Source organism: Bactrocera tryoni, chromosome 5 (assembly GCF_016617805.1).
Source record: "Bactrocera tryoni isolate S06 chromosome 5, CSIRO_BtryS06_freeze2, whole genome shotgun sequence".
Taxonomy (NCBI): domain Eukaryota; kingdom Metazoa; phylum Arthropoda; class Insecta; order Diptera; family Tephritidae; genus Bactrocera; species Bactrocera tryoni.
This window is the reverse complement of record NC_052503.1, coordinates 42,844,936-42,866,292: the sequence shown is the minus strand read 5'-3', so window position 1 is coordinate 42,866,292 and position 21,357 is coordinate 42,844,936. Positions and strand designations below refer to the sequence as shown.

The window sequence follows — 21,357 nt, the reverse complement described above, 5'->3', positions numbered from 1 at the left end:
TTCTGCTAATAAATCCATTGATTGATGCGATGTGTGGACAGTGGCGCCGTCTTGTTGTAACCAAATGTCCTCGAGATCGCGAGCTTCAAATCTGGGATCGAATTGTCGGTTATCATGACGACTTTGCGGTTACGCTCTCACCGGCAGTATTTTTGAAGAAATATGGTCCATATGATTCCACCGACCCACAAACCACACCAAATTGTTGTTTTTTCTGTATGAAATGACAACTATTGAATTTCTTCAGAATGTTCTTCGTCCCAAAAGCGGCAATTTTACTTATTTACATACTCATTGAGCCAGAAATGGTCCGCACCGTTGAACAAAATTTGGATTTTCTTGGAACTTTTCAAGAGCCCTTAGAGCGAAGCGATGTCGCTTGGAATGGTCAAGCGAATCTAGTTCTTGTACAAACTGTAATTGTACGCTTTCAACTTAAAATCTCGACGAAAAATGCGTTAAGTCTTTTTATACATATGTCAGTTCGAGTCGTCCACAACGGCCATCAACATCAACTGATTATCAAGACGTTAAAAAAAGGAATTGGTGATTGAGAATCGAAGATTAACAGTCAGAGATCTTAATGGAGTCTTTCGAATATCGGAAGGATCAGTGAAAACTTTTTTTAAAGATCATTTGACCGTAAGAAAAGTGAAAGCACGATTGGTTCTAAAATCACTCAATATTTTCGAAAAACAACTTCGCTTTAACATCTGTGAAACAAAGCTTTTCGACTTCCAGAATATCGTGAAACGTATTATTACTGGCGAAGCCGAAAAAACTCGTCAAATCGGGTCAAAAATGAATGTATGTACAGTTCGTGAATCTCTACTCGCAATGAAGGCTATTCCCGAAAATGACTTTATCAACCGTTTCGGGCTTTGGAAAAAACGTAAGAGGACGACATAGGTTTTGAAGAATCAATTAAGAATTTTATTATTATCTAATCGTCTGTATATACGAGAACTAGTCCCTCAGTATATATGGTGCAGAGTCTTGGACGATGTCAACAACGGATGAGTCGACGTTTCGAGTTTTCGAGAGAAAAGTTTTGTTTGAGGTATACATAGATCGGAAAATTTGAATACGTGTTCTTCTGCCCAAAAAGCTGCTTAATTTTTGGAAACATCGATATTCGAACCGCTATAACATATTACTGTCATACAAACTGATCGATCAAAAGCTAGGTAAATATCTTGTAATACCCTTTTATGCTATAAGAAATGCGCCTGTGACGGGTTATAGCTTAACCTTGTTTTTTTGGAAAATAATATTTTTAATATAAAATATTAATCATACTACTACTACTAAACTAAACTAAGAAATCAATTGTATATTAAATCCACCTCGAATGTTTGGTGTTCCAGCCATGCTTTGAAGTTTCCGCTGGAAGAACCACCATTACATTACGCGAAAGTAAATGTTAAAAATAAATTCTAAACCCCATTTTAGAGCATAACTATTACATATGTATGCATGGAAACATTAGATCTTTATTAAACTTTTTGACTAGAGGTATATTATGCAATAGTAGTTTGTCCATAAAATATTATAAACCAAATTTTACAAACGTCTATTGCATACAAAGCAGTGGTCAGCGCTTCAACCCGCGACATATTGCTGAAACACAACAATAGTAAAGTACCAATATAACAACAACATTACTGGCAAAAAGCCATGAAATAATTTGTATAGTCTTTGAATACTAATCAAAATATGGGTATGCCAAATTATTGTATATTAATATTGAAGTCATTGATATTTCGATAGACTGAATGTCGGCACTAAGGAATTTTTATGTTATATTTCGCAATAGGTGACAAAGAGTGTTCACCTAACGGTTGCTTTTAAAAAACATAAATATAGTGTCTTATAGTAGGTTATATGTGTTATGATAAAACAAAAGTGAAGAGTTTGTTTGTTATAAAAGCAGCTAAAGTGTGGGTAGTAAGTTGGTCCCTTGTGACTAACCGCGGAGTGCTTCTCTATTGGTTTAATCCAGCCTATTTATTTATTAGTAGTTGTGTGTTATATTCGTACCGTTTGCCAAGAGATGGAGCAACATAATTGTTTCAACGTCCTGAATAGGCGATAGAAAGCTAATCTCCTTGTGGTTTTTTTTTTTCTCAAATACGTCGAACTTTGTACCTGAAATATTGTTCTTCTACATTACCTTAATATGAACCATTAGCCGAAAGTCATCGTATTTAGGTAGAAGTTTATGGTGAACATGATCTAGCTGAGCACACGTGCCAAAAGTAGTTTCACGATGTGAGAATTGTAAGACAAAGGGCTGCTTGACCGCTACAAAAAAAATTGCTTTTTGATCGGATTGAGACTGGTGATGAAAAATGGATCCATTAAGATAACCGTGAACGCACAAAATCTTACGTTGAACCTGTCCAAAAAGCCTAAATCAACGGCAAACTCGGTTATCTATAACGCCAAGGTAATGCTCTGTATTTGGGGGATCAGAAGGGTATGCTGTATTTTCAGGGAACGAGTTATATAGTGAATCCATTAATACCGGCAATAACTCATCAAATTGAAACGAGTAATTGACGAAAAATGCACGAAATTCGCGACTAGACACGTCATAATAATTTTCTATCATGACAAAATAAAAACTATTTGTATAAATCGCGGCTGGGAAGTTCTGTTTCATCCGCCTTATGGTCCTGTCCTCGCCTCTTCTGACTACCATTTATTCCGGTTGATGCAGAATGTCCTCTCTGGAATACGGCACACTTCAGTTCATGATATCAAAAATTTACTTAATGAAGTTATAGCGGCGGGTCTTTTGGGATGGAATTCACAAATTGCCAGTAAGATGAAATAATGTTGTAGCTTCAGATAGGCAATACATTGAATAATACTTTTCAGGCATTTTTCTTAAATAAACTTCAAATTCGGTATATAAAAGCGCACGAATGTAGTTGTAGTCCCAATAATTCAAGCTGTTTAAATTTATGCTGATCCTCTTTAAGTCTTCTATTTTATTGGTGAAGAAAACGCTTACGCGGTTGACATATGTCAATTCTAACTTGATTTTAAATACTTCTAGTTCTTTATTGGGTATTTAATATTGGATTATACATTAACTTAGATTTCCATTATTTCTCACACATATCGGTGCCTACTTATAAAAAATGCTCATCACATAATATTTATTGACAAAAAGTCCAAATTACTGGTGCTTTCTATGCTATTTATATTATTTACGTAATAAAATAACACTACTAAATTGTAAACTGTCATTCAGCGATAACTAAATATTATTTGAAAAGGTTTATTTTCATAAATACATAACGGGAAAACAGGAAAGAATTACGTGAATAATAAAAAATTATGAAAGAAACCAAAAAAGCAAAATAACTGCAAATAAATTATTGAATATATGTATGAATGTATGTATATATCTCTAATATTTCTGCTGCTATCGGACACACTTGCTATATTTATGTGTGCACAATTCGTAAGCCGATTAACACACGTGAACAGGGAACGTGCCCGTAGCGAAATGCTATAAATTGGACGCTTTCTTTACCAACAATAAACACATATTTGCCACTATTCATTAAATATTACTTTAACTTTTCTATATACACTATTATAACCTTTAGTGCATTAGGGTCTTGTGAAAAGCACAAATACTCAAATTCAAGAATATAAAACGGTTTTTGTAAAAAACTAATTTTTCCCTCGTTAATTAAATAAGAACCTTATGCAAATAAGCAGGGCTAAATTCGGGTGTAACTGAACATTTTATACTCTTGTAATTTGCAAAAAACAAAGCCGGAGGAGTACCTTCAAGTGCAAAAGGTCTGTAAATTATATGGGTTTGTTAGTTATAAGGCATGTTTTCACTCGATTTTGCCCATTTTAGGCGCAAAGATGCTTCGTTATTAGAAAAACACGCTCAGCCCTTTTTATTAAGAGGCTGCATGGATTTACGGGTTTCAAAAAATCGTTTTTTTTACTGTCTTATTAAAATCTACAACATCTTTCGAATATTATCCTTATCATGTTGATCCAAGTAATAGTTTCGCAGATACAGTCATGAGAACATGTGTGCTCGAGGATAGCTAAGTGCCCCATCTTTAAACGAGTTTTTCTCGAAACTGTATTTTTGAAATCGGTTGGCAAGATATCTCGAGAACCACTCAACCGATCTTCATTAAATTTTACACAGGTCTTTGAGATACAACTCTTAAAGACTTGGACGAAGGATTTGTTTTCGATTACAACTATTAAAAAAAATGTCGTAAAATTTTCATTGAAACTTTAATTTTTTTGTAAAAATGTCTGCGGAAAATCCATTTTTCAGTTTTTCTTTCGTCCAATTTCTAAGTTAAGATTTTAATTCAAAGAATTATTTTTTCACTTTAGATGATCCTGTAGGCAGTTATCCTGCCAACGCGGGCGCGTTTTTTTTCTGAGGAGACACCGGAAATGGCGTCGCAATGGCCAAGTTTAAAATATTTTTTCCCTAAAATCAGAAATTCTTTGTTAAAAGAGTATGTTTGTAACAATAAAATATTTTACTTATTGTTGTTTGAATTATATACTGAAAAGTAAAAAAAATCGCCTGGAATTTAGATCGGCGGTTGCAATAGTATAAAAAGTTGATGTTGAGCTAGTATAAAGTTTTTTTTTACATCAAAATACTTGTACATACATAGAAATATTTGCGAAGATAAGATTTGAAAATAAAAAGTTTAAAAAAAAAAATGTTTGAAGCACCCTAATGTGCATACGAGATCGATATATCTATTTTGGGGATCTTCGAACTTTGCGATACGATTTTTGAAGTAAATATGTATGCTTGCTGCAAAAAAGACCTCGCTCTCGGCGATTATCTTTTTCTATTCTGCGATTTTTTTCTTTGAAGCTGGAAAAATAACTTTTGCAAAATTGTTGACATTTTCGTCCGTAACAGTCATTTGCGCACCGCTTGTGAATGAATGCTTTTCTTAGCTTAGAACCAAAGTTACTCTTTAAAGCCACTTTTTTGGTCTCCTTTGTTTTTCATAAAAAAGAGTGTTAAATATTCTTCTTCAGCCATCGATCATCTTAAAACTTGTAGATCAAGCTACGTCTCTACCAGTTATATAAAATTTTTAGTTGTGAAGGGAACAACAAAGTTATCCAGTCCAATAGTACTCGTATAACCACAGATCCCGCAATAAATTAGTATAACCACTTTCCTTTCGAACCCTATTTGCTTCATGACGGTCGTTCTCTGGTTCTCTGGCGATGTCAAAGTCTTTGCGAAATCCAGCTTTGGAACATTTAATTTCTTATCATATTTTGGACAGAGGAGCAAATTCTTTTTCGATATCGAAAGTAAGCGCTTGCAGATATATGTAAAGCTGACAATATGCAAATTCTGACAGCTGTGCAAACAGCATTGCCGTCATAAATATTTACAAACACAAACAGATATGTGCTCTGAAAACGTATTTATCTGACGTATGTATATGAATACATATCTTGTAGACATCCATATACCTCATTAAAAGTCACCTGATTAACAATTCGCGCCAATTGCGGTTCATGAGTGTCAATATAAAAATAATAATTAAATGTATGCATATACATAGGTATTAATAATAAAAATATGTAAGTTTGTAAGTACAGCCACATATAGTAAGATCTTTTTTTTATAAAACCGGAGAAGCCTTTGACAGCACGCGAACGTGGCTTTAAGCAAATCTTTTGAGCACAAGAATTAAAAATAAATATGTATGTATGTACATAATGAATTTTTCTGATAGCTAACACCAGTCTGCAAATGTTAAGTAGTAACAGTAACAGAACCTATGTATGTCTGACACCCTTGGGAGAACATTGAAAATATGAAAATTACTTTTCTATTAACATAGTATACTAAAAATGAGTTTTCAGAACTTTGGTAAGACTTCCCGACGAGTCGATTTATTTAAGCTATTGGAATTTCAATCTCCTTTAGTATTCAGGAGTACTTGAAATTATTAATTGATAATTATTTCTGATTGAAGAGCGGTCGTTTATTTAGAGCATATTTACATTTTATATTGCATCAAACAGTTAGCGAGTTGAACTTGATAAAAGCGAGAAGTGGATACCTCAATTAAGTGTGCTGCAAGTGTGTTTTAACAAGTGATATAATGCGTTCGATTCGCTACTCTCTAATGCTTGCCGAATCAAAAACAGTTTACTACTTCATTCCTCAGACTCTTCTGGGGGCCAGTTTAGATTAAAGAACAGTGCTTTTAAATCGTCATGTTGGTAGCAGAGGGATACCAGAGCATCATAATGTCTCTTATGGACGTCTATACACAAAACATTTTGTTAATACCTAAAAACTTACCAGAAAACCAGAATCAAATAACACCTTCAGTAGATATTGCAAAAGGTATGCCTGACAACGGAGCAGTGGAACCCACTGAGGACGCGACGTGGGTTTATAAAGTGCTATCGAAATCCAACAATTTAACAAATGGTGCTCCAAACATGAATCAAAACAGAAAAAATTCAAATTCGTGGAATATACTGAAAGCCATCGTAGACGAGACTTATTACAAATACATGCAAATTGGATTACACGCTGGCATGCTTGCGTTGGCTCATAAGAAATTTTCGAAATAGTCTGTTTATATCATTTGTCTGTATTTCGTTGTTTAAAAATCAAATAGTAAGTCTGCATTTCTGACCACGATTTAAGTGGTCATGTATTAAATAAAAAAATCAAACAATTATCGAAATATATTGTCATATACATTATTGTTTACGATTCACTACTTCATATTATAAAATGTAATATCGTAAAACTTCAAGCTTTCGCTTTCAGATATAACCAATGTATAACAATTTTATAACCAAACCCAAATTTTGTTTCAATATGAGTGGTTTATCTTATATCGTTTTTCTTTCGCCTGTAAACTTATGAAAATTGATGTTACGTTATTTTGCATTCTAAGCTATCATATAATGTACATATGTATGTATATCACAAGATCAATCTGCCGTAGAAAAATTATTATTGTGCTGCTGCATAGTGTTAATCATCTACTTATTGTGGAGATCACGTATGGCTTTATTTTTATTTCCTGAGTTTGTATGCATCACGTAGGAAATTGGCAACAATGAAATTCTTGAAACACATAGCCACCTGCATACCCATATACTATGTATGTATATATAAGTATTTACCTTACTTTTTTCTACACATATTCATAGATATATAATATAGATATTTTTTACCGCCCTGCTTGTCTACGAAGAATCTCATTATCATATGTGACATTTATACAGAACAAATATAATATATCTCCCTGTGACATACTTACGAATATTACAATTCAGCACATTCTTTTAAAATACAATTCTGAGAAAAATTTACTGGGGATTCCCTAAGCGGAAGACTCTGGCTCTGTGTTCTTCCATTTGCTACTGTTTCGATTCCCTGAGACTGCTAATTAGTATATGCAATTCAAATTTTGTCTGTGAAGCGCTAACTCTTTCTAGGTGTTGTGCTTTGAAATCGTCTGTTCTACTTGACGTTGAGCATTCGGATTATATAAAAAAGGTTAAAAACCCCTCATTAAATTCACATTCTATTTTTAAAGCAAAGTTATATATTTAGTTCACTCGCCAAACATTTAAGATTGACACTTATCAGAGGTAAACTACAGCAATACCATACAATGAAAAGAACATATCTCACAGCTTACATCAATGGTGTTACCTTATCACTCAAGATGTTTAGAAATAGTTGGGATAAAAAACATATATTCAACCAATTATAAATACGTTTGCAGACTTGAGAAAAGGGAATTATGCCTAAAAAAATATATGTACCATATATTAAGGTGGGTCAAAAAAACAGCGCAGAGCAGTGAGTTCCCCACAAAACTAGCACTTTTCCGCTTTTTTCATATTTTTTTTTTAGAAATTTTTTTCTTTAAAATCAACAAATTTTAACCATTAATATCTTTTATACGCTTAGATTTATGAAAAAATTGATTTCTTGAAGAGTATATAATTCTCTACAAAGTTCATTAAAGCAAATATTATGATGTTTGGAAGTTTGAATTGAGATACAAATTTGTCTATCTGATAATAAGAAAAAAGTCGAAAGCCGTTAGGAAGGATCTTCCGGGGTCAATTAAGAGAGCCGTTCTTAGAGATCTATCGACCTATTTTTCAGAGTACCAAACGAAGAAAAAAACATTCGCTTTTTTAAAGCACCCTAATGTACATATATATTCCAACACTATCATCCACCCATACTACGTTGATATTATTGAATTTTTTGCAGCCAATTTTACACTTAATCTTTTAACCGCTATATATTTAAACAGCTGATAAATTAAGACTTATTTGTAATTTTTTTTATTTTTATTTTATGGAATAGTTTTTGCTTCACGTCGCATAGAAGATGGAAGATCCAAAACAGCATTTTCGGCATATTTTACGTTGTTACTATCAAAAGAGTAAAAATGCGGTTCAAGCCATGCAGAATTTACATATGTGATGTGTACGGAGCAGAGAAGAAGTTGATCGAACGCCAATGCCAAAATTGTAAAATTTCTTTCAATTACAATTTCGATCTTTAGAGTGCACCATATTCTGCAAGGCATTATGGAGCTGATGTGGATAAAATAAAGTCATTGGTCGATGCATATTGTTAAATAACACCTCGAAAGATTTCGGAATGATTCTAGAACTAATTTCGAAGTTAATATATGGGTTCCTTATGTTCTTAGAGAACGAAATTTGCTTCGTCGCATTAACGACTCTGATTTGCTTGTCAATCGACAAATAAAAGTGGGTTGTTTACATTATGTAAAGCGCAAGAGATCTTGATCTATAAATGAACCAGCTCAAACCACTTTGAGGGTCACCAAAAAAAAAAATGTTATGTTGTCTGTTTTGTGGGATTAACTCAGAAGTGTATAGTGATCAGCTGGAAAAATTAAGTCGTAAGTATGATGACTCGCTTAAGGTTTTTGCAGCTTGAATAGGAGGTGCTGCCACACCCACCATATTCGGGAAGCTTGGCATCTTTAGATTATTGCTAGTTCGGATCTATTTAAAAAAATTTTTGATCGGACAACCTTAATATCAAATGAGAACTTGTACTAGTTTTTTCTTTGCAAGGATTTTATGAGCGTTGAATCAATCTCTTGCCTATCTATCGGCAAAATGTATTGGATTAATATGCAGAATACTCAATTTCATAAAATGTTTTACACGTGTTTAAATTGCAATAAAAAAAAAACAAAATAACTTAGTGGACGATGTAGTGATATAGTAGCGGTAATCACCATCTGATGCTAATATGAAATAATCAATCATACGTAAGCCATTAGCGCGCGTATGTAAACAGGTTCACTCATTGTTGTTGAGACTATTTCTGAATGAAATTTCAGTGGCAATCGATAACTTTCACCAATGCCACACAACCAGTAATTTGCTAACTAACAACCGGAATTAGGCAGCCTACTCTTTCATCCAACGAAGTTATTTCTGTTTTCTAAAAATTTTTGAATAAATATGTATGCAACACAAACAACACACAAATTTCTATATTGGCCGAAGCAACCTTACAGACCCACCCGTTTGTCAGTTAAAAAGCATCACGCGCACACACAAAGCGATGTGCCGCCCGCTGTTGGAACAGGAGCACCGCTCAACCCGTTTTGGACTTATTCAATTATACGCTTTCTTGTTTGGCATTGCTCTTAGGCGGCGTTAGAGCCCATTTGGCTTGCGATGCCAAAAAGAAAAAGCCGTCGAGACGCTAGAAGCTGGTAAGAATACACATAGTGAGATATACATATGTACATACATACACACATTTAGTTGTATACAATGTATTTTCACTTGCTGTCAACGAGTCTTGCAAAGCCGAAACCATAGAAATGGCACGCAGACACTAATTTCAAATAGGTTGACCAGGCTGCGAGATAGCTTCATTGGCTGTGACAGGTAAATTGTTTGGAATGCAAAGCGTGAACATGGTTCAATAGTTCGTGGCTGAACGAAGCGCAACTGTTACGTTTTGCTTTTATTTTGAAAAAATTCTGATTTTTTTTTACTTCTGAAAATAGTAACTTCTATCTTCTGATATATATACATATATATATTCATATCCACATACATATATATATATATATATACATATACATACGCAACAGAAGTGTACACATAAAGGCAAGTCTACTTCTTTGTTGTTGCGAAAGTGACCTATTTCTGAAGTTTCACAAAGAGCGTTATTTACAAAAAGGTGCTAATTCTACGACATTCTACGATTTTTGTCAACCCTTTTTGTTATTTGAATAGTTTCTCTTTTTTCTTGGTTAACCATAATTTTATGCAAATATCTTTGAATAGCCATGAAGAGCTTGAAAAGATTTTATACACATATACATATACTTGTATATGTTTATCACAAAAGTTGGCCATAAATATGGTAGTGAAGACGAACGATTGCCTTATAAATATTTCATTATGAAGAGATACAATGAACATCGCCAGACGGCATTGCTTTTTATTCTTTCTCTCGGTTAAACTAAAGAATTTATAGAGGTACATTATCATATGTAGGCAAAAAATAGCAAGAATTTCGAATTATACTATTATTACTATATAACATTATAGTATGTTTTATACATATATGTATACCCGTATATGTAAATAAGAAAAGGTGAGAAAACTGAATAAAGATCAAAATCTAAAGAAATCTACTGCCTTCGAAAACTTTTCTAACCTAATCTATAATCTTTAAAATAGTATTACTACTGAAAATTACTCACTAGGTTCAAAATATATAGGGTAATAAAAATATCATATTTGGAAAAACTCAACATACATTGTGACAAAAAAGTACCCGGACATTGTAAATAAAACGCAAAATATTTAATTATGCATCAATATTTATTTAGTCGCCTTCAATGTAATATCACTAACGATTTTTCTGCCCTAGAAACACCTTTCATAATATAGAAAAAAAAATGCTTTTTGATTTTACACCGGCTTTGACGTGGTTTTTTTTTGGTTTCGGCTCGTTTTTTTCCCTACAAGTTGACTTGTTTGCAAGTCAAACTCATAAACCCATATCTCATCGGTAGTTATAATGCTCTCCATGAAAGCAGGATCGGAATTCGCACTCAAGTATGTCCAAAGAAATGTGTTTACGCTAGATTTTTTGATGAAATTTCAGCATTATCAGGACGAGTCGAGAAAGAACGCTTTTCATACCCAAAATATCCACCAAAACCATTCGAACGGCCTCGCGAGAGATATGGAGCTCTCTTGCTATCTCTCTAACACTTGCCAGACGATTTTCAAGCACCACATCCTTCACTTTTTTAATATTCTCATCAATTGAAAAGGTCGAAGGTCGTCCAGAACGAGGCATATCTTTAATGATCTCTCGACCATCTTTGAAAGCTATGTACCACTCGTAGGCTTATGATTTTGATAAAACTGAATCACCGTAAGCCTTTTCCAACATTGCCAACCACTCCGCACATGAAATTTGGTTAGAAATACAAAATTTGAGACAAATTCTTTGTTCGATATTTTTATTCATTGTAAAAATCGCAACGCTCTACTGCGGTGTACCGACTTAAACTGCTGCTGTAAACGGTTGACAGATCGCGCTCATATTTCGATAGTAATTAATGACAGTTCTAACAATTTAGTTAAGTAAATTTTTTCATATTATTTACCCCAATTTCCGGCAGCTTTTTTGTCCAAAATAATAGAAACAGCAGATTTACTCATACCTATATGATGAGAGAAAATAGATAGGATGATCTCCACAAAGTTAGTAAAGACCATAGGTAATTTAATTACCTCTCTATTTCACCAAAAATTAGGATTAAATAATATTCTGAATTTAATGAAATGAAATTAATCAAAAAATAAAAAACCACGACCTTGTCCACAGTGTTCAATTGAATAAACAATCCGTGTAACAATATAAAGGAAGTTTATTTACTAAATTTCGAAATATTGAAATAGTGAATCTATTGCAGACTTTTATACCCTAAGCACATATGTATGTAAATGATCTGCATAACCAGCGAGTCCATTTGTGCGTCTGTCTATCCAACTCAAGTTCTTATATGAAAAACTGTTTTATTTGACAAGATATTTTCACGAAATTTGGCTTAGATTATTACCCAAGGCATCGCTACAATTTCGAAGAAATTGTTCAGTTCGACCCACTACGGAATATATCGTCACCTGAAATGCAAAATAACGTATCATCAAAAAATTCGAAATTGAGTGCCTTATTGATTATGATTCACTACATCAAATTGCATTCATAATATTACATATGTCCAACATTTTCAGGATCTGCCCTCAGATATAAACCAGTTTTAACCAATATTAACATTTTTTTCACTCATGTTCAATTTTATTTCGTGTTTCCTTAATGTCACTGTAAATTTTCGAAAATGTTGTTACGTTATTTTGCATTTCAGGTGACGATATGTAGCTGCCATACAGCTGAGCGAACGGAAAAAATGGCTTGTAAGGAAAACTTTTTCATTTGACAAGGTATCTTCCAGAATTTTGGCAAGGATTATTACCTAAGACAACAAGACAATATCCAAAGCAATTGCTCAGATCGCATCTATTTTTTTTTTGCTTTTGGTCTTTCAAGTTCAATTAAGGAAAAAAAACTTTCTCACGTACTAAAAATGTTTCCATAAAACCGGCTGTATGTTAGCGAATCTATATTTTTATTTTTGGCATATATGAAAAACATAATAATAATTTTTGAACAATTAATTTCAAATAATGTGCTTCCTTGAAAGCACACCTTATTTTAGCTGCTGAGAAGCCGCGCCTAATCCAAAACAACCTTTGCTTGCTTGATTTTTTGTTAACTACTATATATCACATACGTAATTTATGTTCGACCTTGTGTCTTGTGCAGATTGTTAACAGTTTTACTGCCATACAACTATAGAGGGTTTCACATATAAGGGATGTAAGGGGAAAGTTTTGTTTAGTAGTCGTAAAATATTTTTTAAACAATGCACATTGAACAATAAATTCAAAATGATATCTAAAGGAATTATTTTATTGAGTTTAAGGCGTCCATTTGTGAACTGAACAAGAGACTCCATCACTAAGAGATCAGGTTCTAAGAAGTAAAATTAGACCGATTATTCATACTGTTCAAATAACAAGAAGCCTTTTTTTCCAAATAACGATAATGTCTAATAGTTTCATGGATAACTTTGAATGGAACATTTGCTTTAAGAATACCTCAAATAGTAATCTTATATAAACCTAACAAGTAATACGCCTCTTTTTATCTACACTCTATTATTAGAATTATTATGCCGCACTACCGCTCAGAAAGCAATGCTTTAATATCTGCCAGACATGTGGCTTCTGCTAATTTGCTTATGAAAGCAGCATAATGAATTGGAAAGCTATTGTTCAAATCTTATTCAAATTTAAGTCGTTAAGATGATAGCTTTAAATTTAAAAATTTCATAGTATCAACAAATTAGCGTTGAGCAATGTTAACTATTGTCCATTGAATTCTTCTTTTGATGCATTAGCCATTGTCATCAGCACCTGCTTTTGACACATTAACGCATTCTCACCTATCATAAATAACACGGCGTACTAATTAGGCATCAATTTTTTTGAGAGAAATACCAAACGTTATGCTGGTACATGCCCAGACGGAAGGCTCTACTTTTAAACGTTTTACTTCTAGAGCGTGAAACAGCATTTCTAGTCCATATGCAGATTCTTTTTCTATTAGCAACTATCGGTTAAAAAATATTGTAATGTCAGTCATATAAAAAATGTATCTAGCTCCGATCTTGTACGAAGTACTACACGATTTTTCAATCAATGAGTATAAGCAAAAATGTACAAAATAAGTTCATGTGGCTACATCTGGATGATTAAAGCATAAATAATTGAAAAAAATTTGTTTTATAATACATTTCTTTATTTGGTTATTTGCCACAACTCTCCTGATTATTAACAATACTTTTTTAAAATGTATGCAATATTCCTTCTTTGTACCCTGAACAGGGTATATTAAGTTTGTCACCAAGTTTGTAACACCCAGAAGAAAGCGTCGGAGACCCTATAAAGTATATATATAAATGATCAGTATGTTGAGCTGAGTCAATTTAACCATGTCCGTCTGTCTGTGACAATGTGTCTTCACAAAAGTTGGCACAGGTTATTTTCTAGTGCAACAATGTAATCTCCGAAAAAATTGTTCAGATCGGATTACTATAACATATAGCTTCCCTACAAACTGGACACATAGTTACTAAAAGAAATGAACCTATGAAGGGTATATTAGCTTCGGTGCAGCCGAAGTTAACGTTTTTTCGTGTTTTATTTTGTATTTAATTTTTTTGTAATTCACATAATTTCCAACAGGGTCACATATTATTAAATATGTTCACAAAAAGAAATCTTGTTCTGGTACAGTATGTACGCTGTAAGCACAACTATTTTATGTAATTCGATACTATTCTTTCAGTTTATATGAAAAAAAACTAAGGAAGCTTATGCAGAGTTATCCCATAAGAGTGAAATGATTTATTTTCAAAAGAAACCTCACTAGTTGTTAAGTCAATTAAGTTCTGAATACTTATAACATCATTTTAATGAGCTCCGCGACTTCTTTAGGAGGAACGAATTCGTTAAATCCAATTTTCGAATACGTTTTCCACTAAATCAAAACGTATGTCATGAATAGCAAGCTCAATATTGACTTCTAAAGCTTGTTCAATATTGACTTCTAAGGCTTGAAGAGAGTTTGGCTTAATGCTAAAGACCATTAATGACGTCAAATAATCACACAAGAAGTAGTCTAATGGTAATAGATCATAACATTTTGGAGGCCATTCAATGTCACAATGCTCACAATGAAATAATCGAATCTCGAGACTTTTCTGGCAATACTTCGGTTGTTGCACATGCTGTGTGGCACATAGCCCCTTTTTGTTGGAATCAGATGATGTCATGATCAACTTCTTCTAATTGGGGTCATAAAAAGTTGGTTATCATCTATCTATAACGCTTTCTATTGACAGTGTCAACAGCTTCATTTCTAAAGAACTACGGAGCAATGGCTCCACTAGTTCAGCAACCACACCAAACTGTTAATTTAGGTCATTACATATTAAGATTGGCCGAAACGAAACTTTGAAATCCTATCAGCTATTGGAAAACCGGATGTATATACTACTTTTGTTTCAGAGAATTTCTGATTTAATCGTTATTCATAGATAGGATAGACTCTTTGAATTGGAGCCAAGCCTTTAAAAAACCATTAAACATACTTAGTAGTCTTTCCTTGATCAAACGTGTCAAGGCCAGATGATAAAGGCTGTATTGGTCTACAAGAATTTTGCATTTTTAGAAAATGTAAAGGAAGTTTAATAATAAAGTAATATTATATTTTTGAACTTTTCCACTTTGAATGCGAATTGTTATAGTCGGTAATTGTAGCTCCTGTACTTGCTACTAAACCAGGCCCGATAATTTTTGAAATCCAGACAACCCAGATAAAAAAATATAGTAAGACGAAATTCGAAGAAGAAAATAAACTAGAAAGGTTTGAGTTCTGTAGCCGGAAGGAGGAAGGGGAGGGACGGTTTAATTTTTAAGAGTTTAAAAATGGTTTATCTCTCTGGCCATCCCTCCAACACTTGCCTGACGATTTTCAAGCATCGTAATATTCACTTTTTTAATATTTTTTCAGTTGAAGAGATCGAGGGGTCTTGACTGCCTTTGAAGGCTTTGTATCCCTCGTAGGATTATGTTTTTGATAAAACTGGATCACCGTAAGCCTTTTCCGTTCAAGAAATTTGGTTATAAATACAAAAATTTTGGACCAATTCTTTGTTTGTTTGGCATAGTAATTAAGAACTGTCCAACCAACCAAGCAAAACACATATTTTTTTAAATATTATTTACCCGGTGAATTTAATTACAATTTCCCATTACTTTCTTATCAGAATGTATATAAATCCAATTAAAATATCCTCATTTGTAAACTGCTTTCCTCCAAGCAATTTTCATAAAATGTATGATTACTTATATTTCTGGAAGATTATCGTTAGAAACGCACGTTAAGAATTTTCATACTATTTAGAGTTACTGTTAACGAGTGCACACTGTAAGTGCGTTCAACTCAATCGCATAGCAATAAACAACTAAAACTGTTGAATCTCTAAGAAATTAAACAACTTTCTTAATATTTTTCTTTTTTGTTACTTTTTCTACGACATTCATATGTATGTATGTATGTAAGAGTGTTTGTATTTGATTTTCAAAATATTTTATGCATCTTGGTATGTATGACGCTAGTTATTGACAGTGTCTGCCAATTTATTGACTCTCCAAAGGCGATTATTCTTAAGATATTCGCGTTTTTATTTTCTAGCGTTGCGGATACATCTTTTATACCTGCGTGAGTAAATATGTATTGGTATTTTTACGCACACTTCCATATTTAAACAAAACCACACGCTTCAACACAAAAATATACTCTACAATAACAAGGAATGCCAATTTTAAGCCGCAACCGAAACGGTCTTTTCTGGACAACTTTGTGCAGGTGTGGCATTTATTTATTTATTTTCTTCACCTCTTACAAACAAACATATGTATATACACACATGTGTATAGGTAGGAAATGTGAAATAAGTGCTTTTGCGAGTTCAATATTCGCAGCTCGCTTTGGGTGTGTGCGTTTTATTGCGAAGTTTTGATGACAGTAAAACAGAAAGATATTCGAAGTTGAATAGCTGAGGAAGATTTTTATTGAATTTTTTTATTAAAAGCGAATATCACGACTAAACTCTTAAATGTTTATGCTTGTTTGGAGAAAGTTATGTGTTTTCATCTCTAACAAATTGCCATGTTTTTTTTTATCACAGCTTATTTATTTGTTGTGAATTTTGTCACTTCATCGTTATTTGTCACAAATTGCACCGTTTGTTTATTTGCCGGTTTGTTGTGTACTTTAGGTGTAACTGACGAAATATTGTGTAACTTGTGTAATTGTGGTATTACTTCAAAATATGTGGGGTATTGTTGGGCTGCAGCTTGTATTGCAATTGTTTATTTTTTTAGAAAAACTAAATATTGTGTTTTAATCACTACGGACTGTCAATATAGTTGAATTATTAAGGTGCTCAGCAGCGTTGTATTGAATTTCAAAAAAGTATAAATCTAGGACATTATTAATAACCCCTGTGTTAAATATATACAAATGGACGTCAAAAGTCTACGTATGACCCATATTTCTAAGGTCTGTCTGAATCCAATAAAGTAATAGCAGTAATTTGATGATAAGGTTATATTTTAATTACATTTTTACTAAGGAATTATAAAAAAGAAACGCTTTTCCATACAAACTGCTGTAGTCGTCCAATATAACGAATCTTTTGTTCTATTCCTAATTCATAAAATCGAAAAATTCTTTAAATTAAAATTCCAATTCTTTGATAGTTTTTCCAAAGAAAATGCTACCTTCGAAAATATTAATATGTTTTAAAGGATCTGAGATATTTTTCGTTCCAGTAGCCATAGTTTTACTTAAAATGCAAATTCTGTAACGAAGTTTCACAAGTCTAATGGCGTTTTGATCCATCAGTTGAAACAATAGTGTTGCATTAGGTAATACTTGTATATGTAAAAATTGTCCAAATCAATCTGTCATCAGCAGTTTTAACCAGTGCGTTTAAAGATGCGTGACTTTCTGAAATATCCAAGATAATCAGGGCTATCTTTGGAAGGTTCTATTCATTCAAAAATCTCATTACCTTTAAGACTCGAGTTCATGAATACTACCTGTAGAACAAGTGAGCGAAAAATCCGTTTTTAAAGATGAAAGTAAAAAATTTTCCCTTGTACAATTTATAATAAGACATCTTCGTCATTGACTTTAAAATGACACCACTAATAGACATGTGGTTTTAACTTTGAGTCATAAACCATTCTAGGAAACCCACTTTGCTTGAGAGACTTATGTACATACATATGTTAACTAAATGAAATAGACCAACCGCAAAGTATTTTGAACTGACTGAATTACATTTAACTCAGAGCCAATGAAATTTTGAAAAAAATTATTTAAATGTTCTGCAGGTATTGTAATTTAAACTATCGTTGGTTTAGCGAAACCATCGTTTTTGCAAAGAATATAGCAGCATTCACAATATGAAATAAAATTAAAATTCTATGCATGCACAATAAAAGAATTTTGATAATTCGTTAAACCGAAAAATCGTTATTATACTTCTGCAACATGTTGCTACAGACTGTAATAGCTTTGTACACCTAACGGTTGTATGTATCACCGAAAACCAAGCAAGATAGATATAGAGTTACATAAACATGAAAGATCAGAATGACGAGAAAAGTTGGAATCCAGGAGCAAGCTGTAGCTCTAAAAATGAAGATATCTTTAAGAAACTTGGTAGACGTTCCTTGGCATCATAAGAAGTTTGGTATTATAGATTGGCGTAATTGGAACACTGCCATGCCCACAAAATATTATTAAAGTAAAACCTATAAAGTGACATAACTAAGCCGTAAATTAAGATAAATCAAATTTGGTACAATGAATCACAATAAAGAGGGAACCTGTGTTTGAAAATTTTTAAAATGTGAGCGTAACCCCGTCCCTAATAAAATTAATATCTATGTATATCTCCAAACCAACTAATTGAATATTGAGCTAAATAATGGTATAGCGCCATAAAATAAAGATTCTGAAAACAAAACTCCAAAGTAAACTTCATACTAGTAAAAAAGAGTTTCTCCTCCTGCACCTGAAAATGTATTAAAACAAAAAAATACGTCACTTAAGTCGAACAGATCAATTGAAAAGCTCCCGTCCTGACACATAAATGGCGGTACTAGAACTAAAGCCATATAATTTTTAGTTAGCCCTAACCTTCAAACGGCGCGTGTATAAATTTTACAGCTGTCCGATCACTCGTTTGTGATTTATTGCGTTTTGAGTGAAACAACTTCTGTTATTGAGAAAAAACGCATAAAGAGCGAATCCGCTTGATGGTAAAATAGTGCTTTTTGAAAGGAAAAAATACAGTCGAATCAAAAACTTGGTTTGATGACGAGTATCCGGACGCTGCTCCGGGGAAAATCAACCATCAAGAATTGGTATACTGCCTGTAAGTTTAGACATGGTAAAATGCGCACCGAAGACGGTCAACGCGGTGGACGCCCAAAAGAAGTTGTTACGGAAGTAAACATAACAAAAAATCGACAAATCGAGATAAAAGACACTCTAAAGATATCAACTGAACATGTACATCATATCATTCAGGAATATTTGGGCATGAGAAAGCTGTGTGCAAAGTGGCGCGAGTTCACTTAAAAAAAGACGACTAGTTTTTGATTCGGAGCGTAAAAAACGGAGATGTTCAGGCATAATAAACCCGATTTTTTGCGTCGATATGTGATAATGGATAAAAGACGGATCCATCATTTCACAGCTAAATAAAATCGACAGTCAACCGAGTGGACTGCACACGCAACAGTTGACTAGCAAGGTTTTGACTGATGTACTTAAATTAATTTGTGTTGACTACCTTGAAAAAGGAAGGACCATCAACAACGACTATTACATCGCGTTTTTGGATCGTTTGAAGGACAAAATCGATAAAAACGGCCGCATTTGAAGAAAAGGAAAGTTCTGATTCACCAAGACAATGCCACGTGTCACAAGTCAGTGAAAACTATGGCGAAAATCTAGGAATTTAGCTTCGCATTGCTTCCGTCTGCACCACATTCTCTAGATCTGGTCCCCAGCTTCTATTTACTGTCCTCAGATCTCAACAGATTGTTCGCTAGGAAGGAGTGTTCTTCGAATGAAGATGTGATCGCCGAAACTGAGGACTATTTTGAAGCAAAGGACAAATCGCACAACAAAAATGGGATCGAAAAGCTGGATGGTCGCTATAATCAGTGTATCATCCTTGAAAAGAACTATGTTGAATAAAAAAAGATAGGTATGTTTTACTATGGTAGACCGGGGACTTTTCAATTAACCTGTTATATACATACTCATAATATTTCAGACTCAATTGTACTTAAATCTATTCTCTATTCAGAATACTTAAGATTATGTCAATCGTATACACGTATTTAAATATTTTGTGAAGAAGAAAGTTTAAAACGTAGACAAAACGTGTGATCTAATATACTTATGTACATATATAATATTTAGTAAATATGTATTAGTGCATATTTGCCAATGTTTGAAAGTGCTTGATTTTATTATTGGCACATGTTGATTTCTTTTTTGGTGAAATTTGTGATCTCAAGCTTGTTCAAAAAAAAAAATAAATAAATAAAAAAAATATAATTTATATCATCACACGAAGCTGTTAAGCATTTAATTTATTTTTCTTACGTTGTTTAATTTGATATTCTGTTCAGTTCTGATTTGTTATCACTTAAAAGTCATGCTCGTTAACTATTTAAATTTCCCCCGCAAATTTAATGGTAATACATGAATTCTAGCCGAATCATCTTTGCATTTTTCACCACATTTGCATATTTGCTTTGGATAACACAGCAGCTGCCTGAAGCAAGAAATCTAGTTTCCGGAAATTATCTCACGTTCTTGCGCCACATAACTCCACGAATGTCACGTAGGAAATTTTATTTGACAGCAGTATGTGTTCTCACTGTCTTCACAACAGACAATCACTATTTCACTCACTTAATTAAGTTAATGCTAGTTGACAATTTTAACGTTTAGCTGATGCTCACTTAACATAGCAAAGCTCAAAGAAACAGACCTATGAGGGAGGTTGAGCATACCAGAAAAATGAAATGCAAATAGCGGTATTGTCAACTAACCGTACATCAATCAGCCGGAAGGCCTAGGTTTTTTTATTTTCTGCTAATACTAACTTTGCCTTCAATAAATTATACTAAATATTTAAATTTTGAAACAAAAAATTAAAAAGAAATGACTTCGTTTTTGCCTTAAAAAATAAACTTAAGAAATGTGAAAGTTGAAAATATGCATTCACACTTCGCAACATAGACTCACACATATACTTCTAGGTAGTGCGTTTGTTTTAAGAAGTGTTTAAAAGCAACACTAACTTTTCTTTAAAGTGGTGCTACGTTGTTGCCCTTGGCTTTAGTCCATCGCCTTTGGCGCAGCAACTTCTGCATATTATTAGCTAGTGCGGATTTCAAAATAGTAAGAGAAAACGTTAACTTCGGTTGCACCGAAGCTGTAATACCCTTCACAGGTGCATTTCTTATAGCTATGGAGTATTTTACAAAGCAATTCCGTTTGCTGACAACAGCTGA

General features: G+C 33.2%; 1 protein-coding gene across 1 annotated transcript in view; it reads right to left on the bottom strand.

Moving 5' to 3' along the window:
* Positions 1 to 21,357, bottom strand: part of LOC120776551 — a 104,675-nt gene that overhangs the window by 41,621 nt on the left and 41,697 nt on the right. The window lies entirely within an intron of this gene.